General features: G+C 39.4%; 1 pseudogene across 1 annotated transcript; it reads left to right on the top strand.

The window, feature by feature from the left end:
- The first annotated feature begins 14,051 nt into the window (after positions 1-14,051).
- LOC112430416 (uncharacterized) lies at positions 14,052-20,599 on the top strand (annotated as a pseudogene). The gene is made up of 2 exons (XR_013095774.1): positions 14,052-14,256; positions 18,841-20,599. The product of XR_013095774.1 is annotated as an uncharacterized LOC112430416 (transcript).
- Positions 20,600-23,100: the final 2,501 nt, after the last annotated feature.

Here is a 23,100-nt window from a genome sequence, read left to right as displayed (position 1 = left end):
CGGAAATATACTTATGACTGAAGATTGTGCGCTTGGAAGGTGAGAAGAATAATTTTTGGAAGTAATGTATGAATAATAAAACCATGGGGGTGGCAGGGAAGTATGTGGCGGTGATGCGGGACATGTATGAGAACAGCAAGACATTGGTGAGGTGTGCAGAAGGAGTGACAGATGGGTTATGAATCAGCTCTGAATCCCTTCTTGTTTGCAGTGGTGATGGACAAGAGATGAGTTTAAATACCTGGGGTCAGCCACTCAAAGCAACAGACAGTGCACAAGAGGGGAGAAGAAGAGAGCACATGCAGGGTGGAGATGATTTATGACAGGGTCAAAGTGATGGTTTGCAAGATGATAGAGACCTTCTACGGTGCACAGTTTGGAGATTTTGGAGTGGTGCTGATGAAAACATGGAAGTCCGGACTTCTGGTTGGCAGCGAGCAGAATGAGCTCCTCAAGGACGAGCGAATTCCCCCTTAATTTCAAGTTTTCCGACTGCTTCTATGTTTAAAACAATACTGGGGGGAATAAAGAAAAAGAATAAGAAGATACATGAACCAACTGAACAGTATTTTCCAGAAGAACGAGAGGACACGCACGTTGATATGGCTAACTCAGATGAAGCAAATGGCGCGGGGGCCAATCTCGAATCTTTGCAAGAGGGCATTAAAAATATCAGCCAACAAATCTTTGACCTCCGGACGGAGATGAAAGCTGATTTCAACGCATTCAAAGAAGACTTCAGGCGTGAGTTGAAAGACGACCTAAAGAAATTCAAAGAAGACACAAACCCACAGCTCTTGGCTAACAAGCTAGCGGTCCAAGAATACGGCGAGAAACTCGAGGAAGCTGAAACACGAGTGGCGGGGCTTGAAAGCTGGTCAGCGGTGGCCTATGACGCGCTGAGACAATCGCTAATGGAGCAGAGGAAACTAACCGAAAGGCTAGAAGACCTTCAGTCTAGATCGAGAAGAAATAACCTGCGAATCTACGGAGTCCCCGAAGGAGAAGAGGACAGCTCGGTAATGAGCTTTGTTGAAAATGTGATCAGAAGAGAGGCTAATACCTGATGGCACTGACCCACAAATACAACGGGCTCACCGATCCCTCGGTCCTAAGCCAGGTGCTGATGCCGCTCCCCGTTCCATTGTCGTCTGTTTTCTTCAGTTCAAAACAAAGGAAACCGTCCTCAGAAACGCATGGCAGAAGAAGATCCTCGTCAAAGACAAACCCATCGGTTTCGACCATGATTGCACTGCTACGGTAGTACAACAGCATCGTGCATATAGAGAAGTGAAAAGCGCACTTAAACAAAAGGGCATACGATTCCAATCCCCGTTCACAAAACTCACAGTCCGGCGGATGCGGTACGAGAGATGCAGCGGAGGGGATTTATAGTGGAGGAGCCACGCGAAAGAGGAGGACTCGACCCTACGTCTCAACTAGAGCAACTGGAGAAAGCGTCACCATGGCAACCAGTGACCCGGAGAAGCAACAGCGGAGCCACTCAGAGAGTGTGCGACAAACCACAAGAGTTCCAGCGCAGAACAACTTGACTTCAGAGAAGGGTTTGACTTTGTAGAAACTATTTCAGTGTGGGGGCAGATGAACATTTCAAATATATATCTGCCTTTCCTGAATAATGAATATGTTCTTTATGGTTCTAGTTGTGTATAATCGCTCTACCTTGAGGTAGCCAACAACTTAAGATAGGATGAGTGTGACTCAGATCGGGGTTCTCACTGATTCTAAGAGAGGGCCCTCACTTTCGGTGTGGCTCTCCCTCTCATCATTGTGTGGGGGTGTGTCATTTACCTCATATTGGGAGTCATATTGCAATGTTGTTCGAGTTTTGAATTCTACAGTTCTCTGTAATTGTTCATCTACTTGTCCTACCGTGTTTTGGTTTAGGTTTTGTTTGTTTTCGAGGTCAGTGGTGGAGGATCATTTTACTTTCACAACAGTAGCCTATACTATGTCACAGTGTCTGGAATTGATGTCGCTTAATGTTAACGGTCTGGGAAATCCAATCAAAAGAGCCAGAGTATTAACAAAAATTAAAAAAGAAAATAAGGATATAATCTTTCTGCAGGAAACCCATTTGTCACCACAAGAGAACGAAAAATTAAAGAAACTTGGATATAGAAAAACATATTATAGCTCTCATATCAACAGCCATAAAAGAGGGGTGGCCATTCTTATGGCGAACATAGTGTCATTCGAACTCTTTAAAGTAATAAAAGATAAAGAAGGACGGTACATCATTGTGAAGGGCAAAACCTTAAATAGTGTCTTGACTCTTGTCTGTATATATGCACCACCAAATAGTCACAAATCATTCTTTAAAGATCTTTTTGACCTAATCTCAGTGGAGGCAGAGGGAATTTGTATTTGTGCAGGAGACTTCAACGTAATATTGAATTATAATTTGGACACAACTAGTCAAACTAGATGCAAAACACATATAGGCAGACACTTGAACTTGACACTTGAGGAAACGGGTGGAGATTACTGCATCCTTCACAAAAGCACTACACACATTACTCAATTCCACACTCAGTGCACACCCAGACTGATTATTTTCTAATGCAAAAGGAAGAATGTCACACAGTGTTAGACTGTAGAATCGGGGTAGCGGATGTCTCAGATCATAATGCGATTTTTTTTTACAATTCAGTTGGACTCACTTCCAAGGAACACGGTTTGGCGCCTTAATGTAGGGCTTCTGAATAATGAATCTATTACATATGATATTAAACAAGAAATAGATACATTCATTAAAGAGAATGACAACGGAGAAGTGAACCCTCTAATTCTTTGGGATTCAATGAAAGCTGTTCTGTGGGGAAGCTTGACAGCAAAAGCTTCTTTTGTTAAAAAAAAAAAGAATTGAAAAATATAATCAGCTGACAAAAAATTTAAAAGAGCTGAAACAAATCATCAGGACTAAAAAGGACCCCATAACACAGAAACAAATTTTAGAGGTTAAAATGCAAATAGAAAATTTATTGAATCAGGAAGCGGAAAGAAAGGCAAGATATTTGAAACTAAATTATTATGACCTAGGCCCTAAATCTGCCAAATTATTAGCTCGCAGACTGCGAAAACAGCAGATAGATACAGCAATACACAAAATTAGAAACCCTATAACTCAAAAGTTGGAACTAAACTGGAAGAAATAGTAAACATTTTCAACAATTACTACCAAAATCTCTATCTGCAAGAAGGAAATAATAGATGTACAATCAATAAAAAAATGTTTGTACTCACTAGATCTACCTACCATCGGGAAAAACCAAAACGAAGTACTTACTAAGGAAATCGCAGTAGAAGAACTGAATAAGGCAATCAATAGACTGAAAGCCAACAAATCCCCAGGCAGTGACGGGTTCCCCGCAGAATGGTAGAAGGTATTTCGGGAGAAGCTTAACCCTATCCTGCTAAGAACTCTGAACTCTGAGGAAGGGAAGGATAGAGATAACTGTGCAAATTATAGACCGATATCTATCCTAAATGTAGATTACAAATTGTACACTTCAATTATAGCTAAACGAATCGAACTGTTCATTAACGATATAATTGAGGACGACCAATGTGGATTCATTCCAGGGAGGCAAACACAGGACAATATCAGGAGGACATTGATAGTAATAAATGGGATGCAGCTCTTATTAGTCTGGATGCCGAAAAGGCTTTTGACAGGGTTGGGTGGGGATTCTTGTATCAGACCTTAGAAAGATTTGGTTTCACTCAAGACTCAATAAAATTGATAAGGGCAGTGTATCACCAACCTGTAGCTAGACTTAAAATAAATGGATCCCTATCAGCAAGATTCAGCCTGCATCGCAGAACAAGGCAGGGATGTGGGTTAAGTCCCATACTTTTCGCATTATATATTGAACCTCTGGCTCAAGCAATATGACAAGAGGTAGAAATAAAAGGGGTCTTTATAGGAAAAAGGGAGCATAAAATAGGATTATTTGCGGACGATGTAATATTGTATCTGAGGGACTTGAACACCTCCCTTCCTGAGCTTCTGGAAGTAATAGCAGAATTTCATGAATGCTCGGGATATAAACTAAACATCGCAAAAACACAAATGATTCACTTCAATTATGTACCGAGCAAAGAAATTAAAGAAGGCTTTAATATCAATTGGAAAACTAAAAACATTTGGGTGTCTTCATAACAAGAAGCCCAGCTGCATTGTACACTTCAAATTATTTTCCGATCACGGATGATATTAGAAAAGACTTGGAGAGGTGGTCAACATACCCGTTGGACTTTAGAAGCAGAATAAATGTGATAAAAATGAATATAATGCCAAGGCTGCTGTACATTTTCCAGGCACTGCCGGTTGAAATCCCATCTCAACAGTTCGAGGCCTGGGATAAAATGTTGTCGAGATTCATATGGGGAGGCAAAAAGGCAAGAGTACGCTTCTCCACTCTGCAGCTGCCAAAGGACAAACCTTAAATTATATTTCCAGGCAGCACAATTACGCCCTTTATGCCTATGGTGTGATAATTCATACACTGCAAAGTGGAAACAGATTGAGACACAAGATAGCACGGACTATAATGTCCAGACACTGTTAGGAGAAAATACCTTAACTGACATTATTAAGTCAAAACTCAATCCCATATCCCAGTTTTCATTACAGATATGGTGCTCTATTGTCAAACATTTAAAACCGCAAAATGGCCAGAGGAAGTTGAGATGGAGAGCCTGGGGTTTTAAACAGAGGCGGAGCCAGACATTTGAAACACCCGGGGCTTAGCCCAAAGAGTAGTATGCATGTGGGATTTTTTTTTTTTTTTTTTTTTTTGGAAAAAAGAAAAAAGAATGACTTCATATAGGGAAAAATATATATATATAAAATATATATCACATGTGCAGGACACCTTAAACTAGTTTTTTAATTAAGCAGCAAGGCAGAACAAGGTCAGGGCTGCATCAAGACACGAGGACTAAACCCCAATTCAACCAGACCCAGAACTGATCCAGAATTAAAAACAGGACTACAACAGTTCAAAATCAGGACTACTGAGGACTTAACCAAGACAGAACCAGAATCAGAACTAGATGATAGCAGCACTAAAAATCTTCATAGACCTGCACTACACTTATTTTTTTAATTCTACCAAAGTACAATATTTAGATTGAGAAAAGTTTATATAATTATTGAGCCTTGTTGTGCAAACAAGCCTGCAGAACTTAATAAATACAGAATTTGAAAAATAACAAACCTAAAAAGAAACACTCGGTACGAGATACATGAGGACCTATGATACGGTGATACTTTTGGTAAACAACCATTTGACTAACATGTGTGTCTCACCTGCTCTTGTTCATCTGTTCTGTCCTCGTTCTCCTCTCTCCCTCTTTGTGCTGACAATCATCAAATATACAGTTGAAACCAGATATTTACTCTTCAGATAAAAACACTTTTTTAATTGTAACATCAAATCAGACTAAATGTTTATTTTTTTTAGATTGATAAATATAAAAACATATTTGTTAACTTTAAGAGTAAAGAGAGAAACTATCTGTATTTCTTAATTGCAAATGGCACCAAATTGTATTCAAACTTGAGCCACACTTATGGAGCTCCACAGTTCTGTTCCTGGTGTTTTGGTTGATCTCTCTTGATTTTCCCATGTCAAAGAAACAGGCTCTGTGTTTTGCCTTATATGCATCCACAGCTGTGCCACCAGTTTACTCACATGGACTCTACTAACCTATCACAAGCTTCTTCAGCTCAGAATGGAGTCGTCTGGAGTTTTCTTATTAATTAACAATAAATTTAGTGTACATGTACTCCTAAATTTGATGAAAGTGATAAAAATAGCTCTGTCTCTCTTTATTCTGAAATTTAACTAATTCAAAATATATTTCAATATTTATCTAAAACAAAAATTTACTCTAAATTGATGTTGTACAGTAAAAATGTTTTATGTTTTCTCCCTAAAGTGTATGTAAATATCTGGTTACAAATGTGAATATCCTGCTGTGTACTGAAATCCCTCTTGTTTTGCATAGAAATATACTGAACAACATACAAAGCATAATATATAAAATAACATTTACCTGAGTTTTTTCTTTGAAAGAAGCCTCTAATGTCCATTCTTATGTTTCAGTACATAACTGAAACCGAATTAGTCGGGGAGGGTAAGAACTGAAAATATGAAATAAACACACGTAAGCTAAGACTCTAAAAAAAATAGCATTTGTTCGGCTTTTCATTTTGCCATTTGTTGATTCACTTGAAGAGCAAGTAACGTAATATTGGTCAAGTGATCAGTTTCATATCAATCTTTCGTGATGCACCGTCATATTTACATTATTTGTACGGTACGAATGATTTGCTTTGGTACCTGGTCAAACTTAAGCTCTCCTTAGTATGGCTGGCTCCGTCTCTCCAACAGCGCACTCACGGGCAGCAGCTGCCCCGCCCCCTCGCTCAGTCGCTTAGTGCCTGAGCTTGGATCATACCAATATCAGGGGGGGATTCACGCACAGTCGTAAATTCCCACAGTGTGCACTATGTGCTTCGAATATTGTGTGTACTTTTTGTTTTATACAGTTGTCAGCCAGGCATCTAACTATGAAAAAATTACACTCCAAAATACCCCGGGCTTCTGACAAAACAACCCGGGCTTAAGCCCCGTAAGCCACCCCCACGCTCCGCCCCTGGTTTTAAACCAGGACAATATGACAAGGCTTTCAAAGAGTGGACCAACAGGGGCCTAACTGCTCTCTGTTTAATTACCAAAAAGGACAAAGTCAGGAGCTTTCAAGAGCTTAAGGACATGTTTGAATTGGAAAACCGGGATTTCTTTCGATATCTACAACTTCGAGATTATTACAATAAAGAGATAGCTGAGGCTGAGATGATTAACCCTCTAATTGAAACGATGTGCGACGCCTACCAGCAGAAAACTACTAAACTATCATCCAAATTATACTCTAATTTGATGAAGAATCAAAGATTTACCTCTTTATATGTAAAGACAAAATGGGAACAGGAACTAAAACTGTCAATTACAGATGAAACATGGTACCAGTTATGTGGTTCACTTCAAACGTCTACAAATTCCCTACAGTGGCGGGAATTTAATTGGAAATGTCTTATTAGGTTTTTTTATCACTCCTCACATTAGGAGCAAGCAGGTGGGCACACAGCAGCCTTGTTGGAGAAGCTGTGTTGAAGTGGCAGCTAACCACTCCCATATCTTTTGGTCTTGTTCTAAAATTATTCTGGACAACAGTGAATGATACATTACAAAAAGTCTTTGGTTACAAGGTCCCTGAGGACTGTACTGCTTTATTTTTAGGAAATATTGATGATAGAGTTAAAAGAGAGGACTTATATTTAACTAAGCTTCTTCTTACTGCAGCAAGAAAAGCCATTACTAGGCTGTGGCTTAAGCCCGAGGCCCCAACTTTCCTTCACTGGACAAACATAATTCAAAAAGTATGTATGGGAAAATAACTTTCGCATTACGACTAAACTACAGCTCTTCACTCAGAACTGGAAGAAGTGGTCAATGTTGATCATTTCTGATGCAAGAATTGACTTTACTCTCAACAACAACGACATGTATTCCCCTGTGGATTTTTATGGATGTAACTTTTATTGTTATTATTAATATTATTATTATATGTGTACTTTATCTTTAGACCTGCATATAATCTGTACGAGGTGTTCAGTGGCGGAAACCGATATTATTGTCCTTTATGTGGACAAACGTTCTAATCTCTACAAATTTTCAACATGAAGGTTTTGGTTTCACAAAATTATGATCAAATTCTAACTTGAAATGGGGTTTCTGCGGCCGAGCTAATCTCCTACTCACTGTAACTCCTCCACTGCCTCTTTTCGTCTTTATAATTTTTTATGTTGTTGTTTTTATCTTGTTCTTACTCTTTTTTTTTTGATTACTATGTAATGTTCTTTAAGTATTTTCTGTTTGTTAAAAAGAAAAAAAAAGCAATGCTAATAAAAAGAGATTTGCAAAGAAAAAGAAAACATGGAAGTCCGAGCTCAGATTTTCATTGGTAGTTACCAGAATGTCCGTGATTAGAAATGAGTACGTAAAGATTGAGTTAGAGAGGCAAAGGCTGAGATGATTTGGGCATGTGCAGAGGAGGGATAGTGGATATATCTGAAAAAGGATGTTGGAGATGGAGCTGCCAGACGGGAGGAACAGAGGAACACTTCACTGAACAGCATTACTATTAGACTGATCACTTTGACCCATTGTTGTAGTTTTTCAAAGGTAGCAGCAGTAGTTTTACTGTGGTTGCAGGTTTAGTGTAGCTCAAGTACTTGTGACTATGATGTGCACATAGCACATCATTATTAAAAAATAATAATAGCAGCAGAAACCAGTCACACCAGCACGAGTACTCAGCCTTAGATGTGTGTAAAAATCTGCCAGATTGTTTATGAAGTTCTGATCTCAGCAGTAATTAAGTATCAGACAAATGATGAAGGTGGCGATGGTGACGATGACAGAAGTGATGATGTTTATTCAGAGGAATGGGTTCACACTCAGCGAGGAGCCTCCATCAGACTCTTTAACATCATCACAGCACGTACAGCACAAGTGTTCTGATTTCAAAGGATTTTAAACTTTCTTTTTTTTCAGCACCCGAGATAAAAGAACTAAGTGGTTAAAATTTTGTATTTAAATATTTTCTCCATTTTTTTTAATTAAACGAGCACTGTGTTGATCAATCCTCAAAATTAAAATGGGATTGTTATTGTTTTGTTTGTTATATATTTTTTTACATTTTTGTATTTATTTTATTATCAATATTTGTTATTTTTATGCTTTATTTATTGTTGTTTATGTCTCTCCACTGCCTCACAAATTTAATTTGTTTATAAGTATTTATCTGTTTATCTATCCTATAATAAAACACTTCAGCCTCCCCCACCAACAAACTGGCTGGAGAGGTGGTCAGAGACAAAGGAATGTCTTTGATCCTACAGTTTGAACTAAGACTTACAAATTTAAGTAACACAATGACAACATTCAACAATTTGACTCCAACAGTTGTCAACAATAACAAATTTCACTATTTATTCTGCTATTTATTTATTTATTGTTTTTATATTTGTATTTATTTACATTATATTGTCATCATTATTGATTATTTTTTATCTTTTATTTCCATCACCCATTTAAATGTATCTTTTTAAACATCAATTCTTTCATTACTGTTAATATTGCTCTTTCTGATCATTAGTTAGAATTACTTTATTTCTTCCTCTCGTCCCACAATTTCAATTTTTAGTTTATTTATTTATTTTTATTCTTACACCTTTTATTTCATTAGCATTTATTATGATTAATTAGTGTTTTTCATTTAATTTTTTTTTTTATATTTATTTATTTACTTTAACTCCACGTAACACCCTGTCTTCTTCACGCCCTTACTCAGCCTACTAGTTAGGGGGACAGCAGTAATTAACAGTCACTTGTATTTAATAAATAAAGACATTCGTCATCACTTCCCTGGGCGTCCACTCGCTGTGTTTCAATCAGAGGACCTGATTGAAGACTTGACAGCGGCAGGGACAATCTGTTCCTGCCGGCACACCCCGTGTTTTCCTGACCTCCACAACCTCTCCGAGTCTCTTCCTGTCACCCAGTCAGAGCTGCCACGGCGGATCTGAGGAGGGGCGTGAACAGGCCGCCACGTCACTCTGCCATTGTCGGAGCTGTTGGCACCTCAGTGCAACACACACACACACACACACACACACACACACACCTGCATGTTAGTGTTTTGACAATAAGAGCGACGAGTGATGGTCCTGTCCTGTAGAGTTGTGCGTCTATACTGAGTGTGTGAAGCCCTCTAATTTCATCTAGCGCCTCTTTCCACAGCTGGAAGCAGGCGTTTTTAGAAGGATTAATAAGTACTCACCTCGTCTCACCTCGTCTCACAGGTGGACGATGGCACCGCCTCAGAGGACAGGTTCCAGCAGCAGTCTTTGTTCTGCTTTGGTGAACTCATCATTCAGGTTCATCATGTGCTGCAGGCTGAGGACATTAAGAACGCTGGTTTGGTGTTTGAAGCTGCTTGGTTTTAGTCTTCTTAGGCATCAACTAAAACAGACTTGATTCATTGCTGAAGCTGCCATATTTGTGCTACAACTACTATTCCCATTCCCAGCCAGAGGTGGCTAAAATTAGAGACTTTCTTTATTTAAATAGAAGTACAGATACCTGTGTTAAAAAATACTCAAGCAAATATTTTTATTCGAGTAAAGGTGAAAAAGTACAGGCTCTGAAATCTCCTCAAAGTAAGAAAGTAAAAAGTAGTCGAATAACTTTTTGTTAAGTTAACTGAACCTTGTGCTGTATTAATATAATAATAAAGTAATATTAATAAATGAGGATAAAAATGTTTCAAATTTAAATTCCAACTCTAATGAGTGTACTCGGTTTGACCTGTTATGTTGGACATAAGCAGCGAAAGTGAATTAAAAAAAAAACTATTTTCTGCTGCCTATATTGTAGAGGGTGACCTTACCTCCACACATAAAAGGTAAATAGCGTTCAGTCAGGGGTTACAGTGGGATTCATCAGGTGGATGAAATACAGGCTCAGCTCAGGGAAAAGAATCATAACTCACAATAATTTCTAACATGAGCTCCAGTAGGTTTTCTTAGTGCACATGATGTCAGCTGACCGCTCTTTGTAGAAAAGATCAGATTTGAACACCATCAGGTTGGTTTTCTTGGAGCTGGACATTATCACACTTGGACAAGACGATTGAACACAGAGTTATCCAAGGAAGCCACATCCTTCACGTAAATGAGAAGATCATGCAAGTACACATATATGCTAATCGGTCCTAAGTAAGAAAGAGTTTCAGTAAAGCTATCAATAGAGGCCAAAACAAATGTTCACATTGGGCTGTAAAAATTGTTTACTAACGAACCCCAGGTGGTGATTAGTGGAACTGCAACTTCTGTCAGCTTCTTTTAATTTTTCATCCCCAGAGGCTGATGCTTGATCTAAACCTGTGGTCCTCAAACTCAAAGCCAAAAACGTTCACTCCCACCAGCCCACAGTTTTCATCATGATCAATAAAATTATCATTAAAAATTAAAAAAGGATCCAATTTTAGTTTTATTGACGTAAAAGCCACATTTTGAGAACCATTACTACTCGTGCTGCTGCTCCGCCTGCGGTCTCATCCTTTTCTAACAGACCTGCTTCGCCCTCTGGTGGCCAGCAGCAGAAACTACACCAGATCTGCTCACAGCCTTCAGTAAATATCACAGCGTGTTTCACTTACAGCTTCTGATGCAAATAATGAATACAGTGTAAAGAAATTATGGCTGTAAAACCGTTTGAAAGCAATTTACCAAAAGAAGAGAGAATAATGAAAAATGAGCACAGCAGCTCGGGAAAAATACTGATAATCAAACTAAATTGGTTAGTGAAATAAAGAGCGACTTTAATGTTCCTCTCTGCAGCAGCAGGGGAAGAATATAAAGCTAATCCTCCTCCTCAGGGATTATCTTCATCTTCCACTGTCAGGGTTTCTGTCTTACTGTAATCCTCCGGCTCCATGATAGTCTGACAGCTGTTAACACAGACACCCAATCAGCTGGACACATTTGTGAGACAAGGAGGAAGTAAAAGTAAATTCAATATAGGTGAAAGGAGTGTTGGTACTGGTAGTACTGTGTACTGGGAACAGAGGAAGTACTGATAGCAGAATTAGATATAGAGGAGATTTAACAGTGATCACAGACGTAGTCATTGTTGTATTTTCGTAAATATATGAATGAAAAAAAGTGTATTTGTTGATTTTATTGTATTCATTATGAACAATAATACCTGGAATATTTAAATAAGATCATCAAGTAAGATTCTTGGTAAAGATTCTGGGTTTTTATTCAGAAGGAAACAAACGGGAGTAAAGTTTTACAGAGATTTTTGATGTGATCGTTTCTGGACTCTGAAGTTTGAGGGCACTTTGAGGAACGGTGCCGCTGTTTTACACAGATCTGATTGGTCACTAGGTGGTGGATTGGTACATGATTATGTCTCATTTGGAACATAATCTGCTCCGCTGCTTAAAACGTGATCCACCTTGATAACATCGAGAACAGACGATCATCTCCGAAGTTTCAACCTCTGGTGAATCTATCAAGTTACATAAAACTTCTTAAAATCCACAAACTGTTGCTCTGTGCAGATTAAAAGCTAACAAGATAGAGGTTAATGCACACCACATCAAACTCTGTTTGGCTTTTAAATGAAAATAAAACCAGCTCTTTTCCTGCTCCACCTGAGTCTCAGTCCTCAGGACATCATGGGAGTCCTGAGGGAGTTATCGCTCATACCAAAACACACTGATGCTCCTTCGTCCTTGTCTCATTGACCTGAATTACTGTTTTCAGAGAGAAACCTGAGCTCAAATTGTATTGTTTTTGTTCACTGGGTTAAATCACTCTCTGCGTCATTGGGTCTGCTGGGTTTGGGGCTGATAGTTTGCACTGCTCTTTGTAGAGTTCTGGTTATTATTGAAGTGAACTTGCTGAGTCGTTGTATATAAATTATAGTGAACTGTTAATAAAGTGGAATGGAAAAGTATTTCCCCCTTTTCTCATTTCTTAGTTTAGTTGGGTTTTTTTTTTGCATATTTATCAAGCGTGCATATTTCAACCCATCAACATATGTTAATATTAGACAAAGAAACCCCCAAGCCAAAAAATAGCTTGTCTCACAAAGTAAAGCAGGATAAAAGATCTCAAACACCAACACATCAGGCCACGAACTAAAGAAACAGCTAAGAAACAAAGTCAGTGACATGTATCAGTCTGGAAAAGGTTACAAAGCCATTTCTAAGGCTCAGGAACTTCAGTGAACCACAGTGAGAGACATTATCCACACAAAGAAGAAACCTGGAACAGTGGTGAAGCTATGGACTAAAATTACTCCAAGAGCTTCGATGGCTCATCAAGGAGGTCACAAAACAAAATGTAAAGGACTGCAGGCCTCCCTTGCCTCAGTTAAGGTCAAAGTTCATGATTCAACAATAAGACAGAGACTGGGGAAAATAGTCTCCATGGGAGAGTTCAAGGAGAAAACCACTGCTGACCAAAAAGATCACAAAGGCTGGTGTCATATTTACCAAGAACACCTAATCAACCCAGAGAAAATGTTCTGTGGACTGACTGCTTCAGGACGACTTGCTGTAACTGATGGAACCATGAATTCTGTTCTCTACCAGAAAATCCTGAAGGAGGATGTGCGACCATCAGTTCATGCTCTGAAGCTCAGGAGCACTTGGGTTCTGCAGCAGAACAACGATCAGAAACACACCAGCGAGTCGACCTCTGACTCGCTCCAAAAAAACAAAATGAAGGTTTTGGAGTGGCTGAGTCAAAGTCTGGAGTTAAACCAGATTGAGAAGCTTTGACGTGACCTTAAACAGGCTGTTCATGCTGGAAAATCATCCAGTGTGTCTGAATTAAAGCAAATCCGCAAAGAGTGTCTTTGCAATTTCCTCTGCATCCAGTTTTTAAAAAAGACGCAGACACTGATCATGAAAGCACACAAATCACCCTTTCTTGTGATGGAACATCTGATCTCGAAATCTCGAAAACAGATTTGTTATATATTGATTTAGTTTTGAGTTTTTTGCTTTTCGGTTTATTTTCAGTTGTTTTCTTTTCATTTGGTATATGGTCAGTATGTGGATGCACCGACGCCTCCTCAGGGTGGTTATAATGATAAATACTACAACTGAAGACATATTTTTTCCATTTTTTCTTTGATGATCCAATTTTTTTCCACACTTAAATGCAGCTGTGTGTACGAACCCTGCTGTAAACATGCAGGAACATCGGGGAGATAAACACAGCGGCGCCTGCGGTCAATCAAATCTGTCCAGACCTCCTAATTCTCTGCTCTGTGGCCCAGTTTGGCTTCAATCTCTTAAAGCTCCCATCTCCTCACCCACACCACACCACACACCAACAGCACACCAACAGCGCTGCGTGGTGAATAATTGACGAGTCCTGCCTCCTCTCCCTCCCTCTCTGTGTTTCTTTCCATCACTCTGTCTTTGTGTTGTCGCTCGCCGGGTTCTCCAGACCGTGAAGACCCGCCCCTCCCTCTGCTCCATCACGTCCACTCGCCACCTGCTGCTGGCTGGATGTTGACGACTGTCAGCAGGTAGACAGACGGACGGAGGGGCAGGCAGGAGCAGCAGCTGCTGGTAAGATGAAACCGTTCTGTTACGGTCAGACAACACAAACTTTTTGGAGGTTTTTATCTCACAGGCTGCATCTGCTCCTCATTCTTCTTATTTCTCATGTTCAGGTATAATTTTATTAGAGGACGACATAGTGAATGAGTCTGCTGAGCATTCGTTTCATTTAAAGGATGTTTTTACTGCCGTCGCCCTGATGGGGACCCTTTTTTAAAACTGTGAGAGTGCTCGAGTCATGTATGTGATTTTGCTTTCTCGCTGCACCCAGTTTTCTATACTCAGATGAACTTTATTCATTCCCAGATCTGTAATCAATAAACTCCTTTTTTTAATGAATAGATGATTATTAGTTTTTTGTTTTTATCAACAAAATCAGTTTTGGTGACACAGGAGAGCAGTGATGCTTCTCTGGTATTATAACATGCTGTTAAACCTCTCGGTGCTCTATTCTATAGGATTTATGTTCAAATTCTGTTGTTATTAAAATCTATCAGACTACTTTTGACATGACGTCTGAATTCACGTTTGTCCATTTCAGAGGAGTAGTGCAGAGATGCTGCAGCTTTTACTAAATTATGACGAATCAGTCCGGCCCCCTGATGGCTTTACAAAGTCTGACAGTTTGCACAAAAGGAGTTTTGTTTTTTTTTACTCTGTGTTTTGCACCTGCAGGCAGATGTTTGAATAGTTTTCAGTTCCACAGTCAGCAGCCTATTTCCTGGAAATCTTTCTTGGAAAACTCCCAAAATCCTTTAATCACAACTCTGATCATCACATCAGGCAAAGATGAAAAATATTTTTCCATGTTTTGTTTTTTTATGATAAATATTTTTGTCAGTTAGTTTAATTATGGTGATTCTCCATCAACAGCTTCACTTTAGCCTCCCGACGGCCACAGCTTGTCATGTCTTTGCATTTTGCTTCCAAGCAGCCAGACTTTGTTGTCATTTTTTAAAGTGGTCTTGATCAATAGTTCTCTGATAGTTTTTACAGTTTTATGTTGTACATTGGATGTTTTTTCATTCACTTTTACTTCAGTCCTTGTAACTGACCGTTATTGGAGGAATGTTTTTTTTATTTGTTTGTTAAAAACATAATTTTTTCCTATTTCTTTAATTGAATTTTGACAGAAGGTGATTCTCAGAGAGCTTTTAGCTGAAAACTTGCATGGTGTGCAGTCTGACCTTAAAAGATTTGAGGAAACTGCAAAAGTGGATAACAAAAGAACAAGTCTCAGTCTAAAGAAAACTATCTACAGTATCTGAAAGTCTTGTCCTTGAGACATACAAAACAACCTGAGAGATGCACCTGGACCTTCATCTACTGTTCACTGAAGCCTCAGAAATGGTGTTAGTGGAAGGAAGCCATGCCTAAGGAAGGAAACAGGGAGAAAAAGCTGATATCTTGAACATCTTGTCAAAATGGAGAACCATGTCTGAAGACTAAATGAATCACTGCACCTATTTCTCATTCAAATACTGCAACACAAGTTCAGGAAAATAGTGAAAATATGTCAGAAAACCAAGAGATTCCTGTTATATCCAGTGGATTTGTTAAACTAGATTTTTTTTTAATATACTAACTTTTAATTACTTCCAAAGGTCCACGTGCAGTGCCTTTTTACCCACTAGGGGCAGAAGCTCACTTAAAAATTGTGTTTTTACTGCAAAATTTCACCAGAACTAATCAGCAACTTTTTAGTTATTTATTTTTTCTTTCATTATATTTTTAATTACAAAAAGTGTTGTAATATTAGGAAAAATAACATTGCAAAATAATATATAGCACTGCAACCAAAAAGCAAAAGTGAAAAAATATATTAATAATTAAATTAAATCAAAACTACTGAACATTTTAAAAGATAAAAACCTCTTAGGCTTCAGATGTCCAGTATGCATTATTAAATAATAAAAAAATAGCTTCAGTATAACTAAACCTTCTAAAATGTGTAATTACAGCATCTCTTTAACTCTGTAGAGCTGCAGCAGCTCTTATTTAAATGATCTCTGACGCAATGTGACAGATTAGCCCAGGCGCGACCCAATCTGGCTTTGCAGACTAATGAGAGTGGGGCATAACTCAGGGTTTTTTTTTTAAGTGAGTCTGCGTTTCAGTTTAGGTTTTACTGAGCATTACTTTCTGTATTAGTGAAGTTCTAACTGCGTGTAAAGTTGACCTTTTTCTTCTAGTGTCTCATACGCTTGATGCCTTTGTCCTCCAGTCCTCTTGTGTATGTCTTCATAGTTGATGCAACTCTTTTTGTCTCTGACTAGTTCCTGTTTTACTTTGAGGGTTAGAGTTTTTTGGAACCTGTGCTATATTTACTTCTTTTGTCTGAGTGATTCCTCAATCAGCCCTCGGTGTATAAATAGTCCTGTCCTCCTCTTTGTCGCCTGTAAATGTTCATGTTTTTTCCCCATGTGTTGCCTCGTGATCTCCTTTCCCCCATCGTTGTTACTCCTGCGCAACCTCTTTATGGCAAAGGTGGTCTGTCTATTTGGACAGTTAGTAAAGGGTTTTTGTTGTTTCTGTTAGAGTTGTCTGATTTGGTTTTAACACCCAGTGGTGTTTAAATGAATGTTCATTTAAACAGCCCTGGTTGAATGGCAGAGCTGTGATTGAATGTGGGGGGAAAATCTCAGATTTTTTAACATCTGTTTTGTAATGATGATTAGTTAAATCTGACTGCTGTTTTTTACAATAAAGGAATATTTTCCCTGACCCATTTCTGATCATAGATCAGATTGGAGGATATTTAAATGAGTTTGAATGAATTTAAATGAGAAAATCTAAAAATTCACCTTTAAAAAGTTTGCAGTGTCATCAAGGTACAGTGGCTCTCTCTCTTAGCCGTTTAGGCTGGATTTCTCATTTATCTCATCACAGATAGTACTGCATATGTCTTTATGAAAATTTTAAATTCTCAGTGCTGTAAAGAAGTCCTGCTGAAAGCTGTCATTTGTAGATTAGTGGATTTATGCTTTGAAGTCGAGCTCCCACACAGGGTCACAAGATTAGTTTAGAGCTCCTGTGATGAAAAAAAAAGGATTATTTTTTTCCCACAGTTGTTTTAGTCAGCATTTACAACTTTTATAAAAACAAAGAAGATTCAGGTCTAACTCACTGTACATTCAAGAACAAATGAAGGCAACAGCATTTATAGGTAGAGATCTCCAGCTATCTGTTTGTTTGGTTGTTTTTCTCAGTTATAAAAATGTCGATTCGTCAGAAACACAGAAATATACAGCTGTAGTCAGAAATTTACATCTGCTCCTTATGGGCAAGAATGTAACTGTAATTTTGGTATTATAATGATTTCTTTGAACTGTCTTTTTCAGGCGGGGAATGATTGTACAGGATACATTTTTAATAACTTTAAAAAACAAGAATTGGCTGCACAAGTTTGAATTTATATTGGATTTCCTCTAATCCACACAGGCTCAAATATGTACATACACTCACCTAAAGCTTTATGGTCAGACGAGACAAAGATTGAGCTATTTAGGCCAGCGGTCCCCAACCTTTTTTGCACCACGGACCAGTATAATGTCAGACAGTATTTTCACGGACCGGCCTTTAAGGTGTTGCGGATAAATACAACAAAATAAAATGATACGACCAAGACAAAAACTGTGGTATTTTGTACATTTAATAATAAACACGAATTCACTGTGTAATTGTGTAACTTTATTAGCAGTGCTGACAACACTGAGAGTAACCTCCTCCTCTCTGCCCCTTAATGCTCTCTGGTCGCTATGGTAATGCCTAATTTCTTTCAAAATAAGCCACACAACTACAACACTGGAAAAGACCCAGGGAAACCGAGTTAACGATAAAAACCCTAAAAACCATAAATTTCACATCTCAACTCTCACGGTCCAGTACCAAACGACCGGTACCGGTCCGTGGCCCGGGGGCTGAGGACCGCTGATGTAGGCCACATTGACCACAAGTATGTTTGGAGGAGTAAAGGTGAGACTTTCAAACCTAGGAACACTATACCAGCTGTCAAGCATGGTGGTGATATCATCATGCTCTGGGGTTGTTTTGCTATCAGTGGTACTGGTACAATGTAAGCTGAACAAATTTCATGGAATAATATAATAATATAATAGAGGAGGACTAGCTCCAAATTCTTCAACTTCACCTCAAATCAACAGTCTGACAGTTAAAACTTGGACACAGTTGGGTGTTCCAACATGACTATGATACCAAACAAACATCAAAACTGGTTTTGGTATGGATAAAGCAGCCTCACATTAAACTTCTGGACTGGCCTTGCCAAAGCCAAAGCGGATGATGCATAAAAGCCAGGACCGTGACTGGAAACCAACCAATTTAAATGAACCCTACCAATTCTGCAAAGAAAAATAGTCAAAAGAGTTTAAAGGGTTACTCTTTGTTCAAAATGTAAAAAGTTGAAAACATAGTTGAAACATAATGCTTCATTTTTTTCCTCTTCTAATCACTACAATCACAAATCTTCACACTAAATCTATATATATTTCCTGCACAGTATGAGATTTGTGTATCCATGTCACAGTCCTGAAAGAGGTCACTGAGTGGTAAAATCCTTCCTTGTTGTTTCAGAGAGCCATCATGAAGCTGGTTTTGCTCCTCCTGCTGGTGACGGAGGCATCCTGCAGGTCTCACAGCTCTGGGTGTGAGAAGGGCTGTGACTGTCTTGGAGACCTCAAGTTCACCATATGCTCAAGGGCTTCCTTCACACGGCTCCCCAGCCGAGTGCCTCCCAACACTGAACGCCTCGACCTGTCTGACAACTGGATCTCCATCATCCCCGAACGCACCTTCAACACCACTCGCAAACTACGGGTACTCCTGCTGCAGAACAACAACATCAGCGTGGTGGAGGATGGGGCCTTCTCACAACTGGAGTTCCTCCAGAAGCTGGATCTGAGCTGGAACCAGATCACCACTCTCTCTGAGGGATTCTCCATTGGCCTAGCCTCACTGCAGGAGCTGCAGCTGTCCCACAACCGACTGACCACCCTGGGCAGCCGGACCTTCCGGCACCTGGACAGCATCCAGCGATTAAACCTGACCAACAACAGCATCCAGACCATTCAGATGAGGTCGTTCTCCTCAATGAGCCTCCTCCGACAGCTCCACCTGCAGGACAACCAGCTGACGTCTCTGAGGAGTGGCACTTTCTCCATGCTGCGCTCTCTCGAAGTCCTCAACCTGGCCGGAAACCAGATCAGTGAGGTGGAGACTGGTGTCTTCAAGCCACTTGCCAGCTTGACGTTACTCAACATTGCCAAGAACCAGCTGACCACCATCTGCTTCAAGACTTTCCTGAGCATCCACACCTACAGCACCCACCTCCTGCTGGAGGGGAACCCCTGGAACTGCGACTGTGACCTGCAGAGAGTTTTCCGGAAGCTGCACAGCATCCAGCGGCTCTTCCTGGATGACTACTACAACCTGACATGCAGTTCGCCACCTGACCTCCAGGGCTACCTTCTGATAAACGTGGATGATGAGCTGTGCATTGCTGAGACGGTCACTGTGCTCATCATAACCATCACCGTCATCATCACCCTGCTGGCTGCCATGCTGATGGGTGAGAGAAAGAGGAGGAGGAGGAAGAAGAAGGGATTCCACTGGACGCAGCAGGGAGACTTTTCAGACGAGTCAGACTACTGAAGCAACTTCTGTTTCTGACTTAAATATATCACTCTTTCTTTTCTCGCACTGTAGTCTGATAGTATTTTCAACCAAGAGTGCTCATAGCTAGACTAGAAGTGGAGTTTAAAAAGTCCAGATAGAAGCCTCAGTGAGATTAAAAACCTGTTTTTCAAAAGTGACTTGGCCAAGAAGGCAGCAGAGATTGTATCCATCCATCCATTCATTGCATTCTACATATGTGAAGCTGGGTTGTGGTCACAACAAATCTGTTTTTAACTGAGGATTTCAGGGCATGAACTGATGGTCGGACATCCTCCTTCAGGATTTTCTGGTAGAGAGCAGAATTTGTGGTTCCATCAGTTACAGCAAGTCGTCCTGAGGCAACAAAGCAACTCCAGACCATCACACTACCACCACCATGTTTGACTGTTGCTATGATGTTGATTTTATGAAATGCTGTGTAGGTTTCTTTTGTTCTTTTTCTAACCCTTTCCAGACTGTTAGATGTCAGTGACTTTGATTGTCAGCTGTTTCTTTAGATCATGACATAATGTGTTTCTTTTTGAGAATATTGAAATCAGGTTCAATTTTATTTTCTTGATTCAACTGGTGTGGTCGTAATCAGGTCTGGGTGTAACTAGTGACATTGAGTAACCACATTTTTTTGGAAGGCTATATTCAGAGTCAACTTGGGTGTGTGTGTGTGTGTGGGGGGGGGGGGGGGGGGGGGGGGGGTAGATGCTCATACTTGGGTTATCTTTGTCTATTATTTAAATGTATTTGATGATCTGAAACAAGTAATGTTCTTCCCCACGGTCTCCTCCCAGCTTTGGAGGGTTCCCTCCCAGAAAAACTCCCAAAACGCCCTTTAAAGCATGTCTGTTATGACTGAAGGGAAGGTTGCTGATTACACATGTATACACACAGATAAGAGGGAACCAGCTCAAGGATAGATTTATACAAAAACCAGCCAGCGGGTAAGCCTGCAGACACACAGAGAACAGAAGTGATTTCCACAACCATTTAGCAATATATATATAATAGATCATTGCATTAAAATGCTCCAAAAGGCACCAACAGCATAAGCACAATCAAAAGGTCCAGTTGACTGACAGCTATATTAGAGATAATCCATTACAGTCTATCTTTTCTGCAGCAGTTTCAAGAGCATGAAAGGCTAGACAAAATTGTCCTCAATCTCCTGTTGCTGGAGCTTTCACAGGACTTCACCAAACAAAGCCCATTTTTTCTACTACTGTTGTTGTTGTGGTAGTGGTTGTGGGTCACAAGGTAGAGTGGGCTAACAGCTAATCGTGAAGGTTGCCCGTTCCAAACACAGTTCCTGTAGTCTGCATGTTGAAGTAGATCGGGTAAGATGCTGAACTCTGAAGTGCACCTATTTGAAATAGAGTAGAAAGCACTATTTAAGTACCAGTCAATCAACCTTTCTTCAAAGAGGCATGTCCTTTGCCATTTGTTTGGACCGGTAGTCAAAGACTGCTTTCTAGTTAAGCACTCAAAGTGTTTTCTTACCACAAGCCTCATTCACCACACTACCCACACAGTCATACAGGTGCTTTTTTCTATGCCTAAGCACCTTGTCTAACATTTGCACACACACTCTCACTCCAATGGTTGCAGCTGCTGGCTGTAAGGTGCCCATGCGGGGGTCTTTATGTGTGCTGGGGCTTATACCGGGCTCCTGAATTAGTTGGAAGTCAGAAATTCCAAGTTCCTAATTGGAAATTTTTTGTGGAACATCCCCTCAACTTGGATTTCCCACTCGGAAAGTTGGAGCAGACCAACATCCTCCGAGTTAGCAATCAGAGATGGCTCCCTTTCAAGTACTAACCAGGCCTGACCCTGTTTAGCTTCTGAGATCAGATGAAATCAGGTGTGCTCACGGTGGTATGGCCTTAAGTTTGGTATGGCCATCTTTAAATCAATAATCATGAGTGTGTATGACTACAGCTCCTTAGGTACAGATTTTTACTGCTCTGAAAATGACTGTGTGACATGAGACGTTATTTACTTCAAGCGGCTGGGTGGAGTGTGTGGTTTCCTGGTGATGTAACTTTATGATGCCTTCCAGGAACTCTCATTGCTCTTGTATTTAAAGCCAGCAGTCCTCACCCACCTGTCTTTACACCTTTGTTAAATACGGCATGAATTATGCTCTTCTGCATTTGCTCTGTTTGTTCTGTAAAGCAAAGAAGGTGTACAAATAAAGTCCTTTCCATCTCATTGATTGTCACGGTGTTTGAACCAATTAATTTCTGTCACAAAGAAAAATGGAAAACGACATGACACCTTTCAGACTTGATGGTGATCATGAAGGAACATTTCTGACTTAACAATAGAGCCAGTTTACACAGTTCATGATCTTTACAGCTAAATTATAATATGAAGCCTTTTAAAGAGGAAGGTTTGATTACAGCTCCTCTAAAACTGGGCATGAGTGCATTAAACAAGAGAGTTTCTGTATGATTATTGGATAATAATTTGATATTGATCATAAGAAAGATGCAAAATGCTCCTTATGGTGAAAATTTTTTTATTGTTGTAGACTAATAAGCCTTCAGGGAGTCCTACAGTCATTTTGAACTGCCTGTGTCTCTTTAAAAATGAATTATTGCTGTGTTTTTGTATGTTTTGACTGCGATTAATGGCACTTTCCCCTTTAATTGAGGCACTGGAGACGTTTAGGCGGAGTCGCTTTGTGGTATCAAGTTGCCAGAATTTACACCTGGCAACTACCGGATGTGACGAAAACTTAAAAGCACAACGGTGCCATCAGCTTTGAAAAAAGTAGGCTCACAAAACACACAAAAGTAGCAACATTTTTGTTAAATAAAATGAACAAATGTTTTTTTTTAAACTTTCTAAAACCGAACATGTTAACTTTTCTAAAACAATTTATTCCCCAAGATCCACTAAGAAATGTTTAATTTCTAATTTTAAACTGTTTTCCCCTTATTTCTAAATACTGTACCAATGTGCTTATGGTAACATTTTATTATGTGTTCCTTGAACAGATTACAACATTTTTTAGACTTAATAATTCAAAAACAAAACAAACAGTAAATTATAGAAAAACAAAAATGAACTTTATTCAGTCTTTCATTTAATTGTGAAATTTAATTTAAAGGTTATTATTTTATATTTCTGAGAGGAATTACTCCAAACCATTCAATAATTTAA

The sequence above is a fragment of the Maylandia zebra genome, linkage group LG23 (assembly GCF_041146795.1).
Source record: "Maylandia zebra isolate NMK-2024a linkage group LG23, Mzebra_GT3a, whole genome shotgun sequence".
In the NCBI taxonomy this organism is placed as follows: Eukaryota; Metazoa; Chordata; class Actinopteri; order Cichliformes; family Cichlidae; genus Maylandia; species Maylandia zebra.
This window is presented reverse-complemented; position numbering and strand designations above follow the sequence as displayed.